Source organism: Capra hircus, chromosome 9 (assembly GCF_001704415.2).
Source record: "Capra hircus breed San Clemente chromosome 9, ASM170441v1, whole genome shotgun sequence".
Classification (NCBI taxonomy): domain Eukaryota; kingdom Metazoa; phylum Chordata; class Mammalia; order Artiodactyla; family Bovidae; genus Capra; species Capra hircus.
In genome coordinates, this window is record NC_030816.1 from 77021091 (window position 1) to 77024309 (window position 3219).

Sequence of the window (3219 nt, forward strand, 5' to 3'; positions counted from 1 at the left end):
CTCTGCATATATGTTAAATAAGCAGGGTGACAATATAAAGCCTTGACATACTCCTTTTTCTATTTGGAACCACTCTGTTGTTCCATGTCCAGTTCTAACTGCTGCTTCTTGACCTGCATATAGATTTCTCAGAAGGCAAGTAAGGTGGCCTGGTATTCCCATCTCTTGAAGAATTTTCCAAAGTTTGTTGTGATACACAGTCTAAGGCTTTGGTGTAATCAATAAACCAGATGTAGATGTTTTCTGGAACTCTTTTGCTTTTCCTCTGATCCAACAGATGTTGGCAATTTGATATCTGGTTCCTTTGCCTTTTTAAAATCCAGCTTGAGCATCTGGAAGTTCACAGTTCATGTATTGCTGAAGCCTGGCTTGGAGAATTTTGAGCATTACTTTGCTAGTGTGTGAGATGAGTGCAATTGTGCAGTAGTTTGATCACTGCCTTTCTTTGGGATTGGGATTAGAACTGACCTTTTCCAGTCCTGTGGCCACTGCTGAGTTTTCCAAACTTGCTGGCATATTGAGTGCAGCACTTTCACAGCATCATCTTTTAGGATTTGAAATAGCTCAGCTGGAATTCCATCACTTCCATTAGCTTTGTTCATAGTGATGCTTCCTAAGCATCCAGGATGTCTGGCTCTAGCTGAGTGATCACACCAGCATGATTATCTGGGTCATGAAGATCTTTTTTGTACAGTTCTTCTGTGTATTCTTGCCACCTCTTCTTCTTTTTTTTTTAAATTAATCGGGAAAATTTTAATCAATAAGCATCAAACACACTTCACATTGGGAACTGCAATACTGAAATTGTGACATTTTAAATATTTTCCTCAAAGGTGGTTAGTGATTATCTTTTTCCTGGGAAACATGGAAATACAACTATAACATTAATGTGGCCAGTCTAGGTCACTATGTTTTAGTTAATGCTAATATTTATACAGATATTCACATTCCATGTCTACAATAAGGTAGACTGTGAACTACCTGTATTGCTGAATTTTGGCCAAAATTCCATGAGATAATTTAGAGGAACGTCAAATTTCTGAAGTGCAAACTCATAAAACTTCACATTTCGATCACTTTTTTGCTTCAACTGCATCTGACTCAACAACACAGGCAAGTTTTCTTTCCTAATTACTTGGAAAAATATTTCTCCAATAAGTCCTGTGTCTTCTCTACTATGGATTGTTTTTAAGATATCAGCTCTGTGGTTAGTTTCCCACAGTTGATAAAAATCTATCAAAAACACCATAATATACAATTAGCAAGGGAAAAGGTTGTTCTTCTAAGGCTGCAGGAACAGGAAAGAAATAGCACTTCTTATTTGTATAAGCACAAACACCTTTTAAATCTAGTCATACTGCATAAATCCAATATAGTATTCAAAAGTTCTATAAAAATGAACCAAAGATACTTATTTACTTCCACTGCTCCAAGAGTCGAACATTAGATCTGCATGAGAGTTGCACTGTAGCCATTTGCTGGTCCGATTGAAGAGTTCAAAGTCCTTTTTGTTATTTGGCCCAATGATGTCTACATCCCAGATAAATTCAGTTCAAAAAACGGAAATTAGGGCGAAGACTCCGTATAACAAAGCACAAGGATATGCTACTAGAAGCTGCTGTCCTTCCATGGCTAATGCAGAAATAAAAATTTTGGAAGCAGAAAAACTACACCATCCAATAATTCCAGCAGTAAGAATGATTCCTACCATTCCTTGCAAAGAAAATATCACTGCGAAGCTGGAAAGCAGGATCATAGGAAGAAGACAATATCCAAGGACACTTGCCACACAACCAAATGAAACACCAGTCATACTCATTAAGTTTAATAAACAAAACATTCCTAGGCATCCAATTGCACTGATTCCATATACGTAGCCAAACTGGATTTTGCCAGCCAGTAACAATGTAGCTTCAAAAGCAAGGCAAAAAACCATTGGTCCTGCCAAATCAGTCTCATTCATGATGCTGCCATCTGCTACTTTCAAGGGGTGTAAAACTGTGAGTGTTTTTTTGCCAGATGTGGTCAAAATTGATACCCAATTCTTCTAATAAAGGTGGTTCATCCTCAAAGTTGTTTCCATAGAATGGCTGAGGTGTAGTTGGAGTATATGCCTGAGTTGGCTGGAAAATCTGCCCTGTGTATGGCTGTTGTGGCTGCATCATGTCTGCGGGGACAAACTGGCCTTGGTGCGAGTAGTCATAGCCAGCACACTGTTTGCTATAGGGTACTCCACTTCCTCCATAATCGTAGGACTGCTGTGACTGGTCATCGATGCTGTAACTTGTCTGGTAGAAATCCGTGTTTAAATTATCAAAGCCTGACATTGCAAATGATCTGCAACAGAAAAACGGCAAAGACAGCTTATGCCTAAGGGCCTCCTGAATTCGATCCTGACACTTTACTTAAGCGAATACCCTCAGAAGGCGGCAAATAATTCTTCTAGAATTTAGGGTTGCAGCATTTGGAAGGTGGGTCGCGGGGTTGGGTGTGCTAAAGAAATGTCTCTAAGTCAAGGCCCAGGAAGACACCTCCTTGCCACCTCTTCTTAATGTCTTCTGCTTCTGTTAGGTCCATACCATTTCTGTTCTTCCTTGTGCCCATCTTTGCATGAAATGTTCCTTTGGTATTTCAGATGTAAATGACTGATTTACCTCTGAGATAGAGGTTAATGATCTCTGATAGAGGTCAGAGGTTAATGACTGATTGATCCAAGAAGACAAAAAGCCACCTTCTTTGTGTTAAGGAGCAGCAAACCCTGGGTTATAATTTCTGTGTTAGAGCCCCTCATGAGAGCAGATAGACTGAGGTCCAGTTTCAGCCAAGCTGACCACCTTGTTTAGCTTTCTTCCCATTCTGCTTTTCTCACCCCCTTCTCCTAGAGCTCTCCTTGGCACATCACCCTCACAAAAATCCCTCTCACGAGGTTTGATTTGAAGAAACTCTACCAAAGATAACTAGTATCAGAAGCAAACCTGGGAAGCAAGTTCTAAGAATGGAATTTTGGATGCAGAGCAATGCCTGGCCAGATGGCAGTCAGGGCATTGTTCCTGGTGGAAGGCAGACTTTGAGAGTGCTATCACGCTATAGCAGAGGGATTGTTAATACTTCCACCAGTGGTGAAATGGGGTAGGGAGTAGATGGAAGTCTGTACACTAGTTGGTCAAATGTCTCTAGCATTTGAGAACTTCAAGAGAGAAGTAACTCAAGGCTGTAGAA

General features: G+C 40.2%; 1 pseudogene across 1 annotated transcript; it reads right to left on the reverse strand.

Moving 5' to 3' along the window:
• On the reverse strand, positions 726-2433 carry LOC102174304 (annotated as a pseudogene). The gene has a single exon (XR_310286.3). The product of XR_310286.3 is annotated as a protein YIPF5 pseudogene (transcript).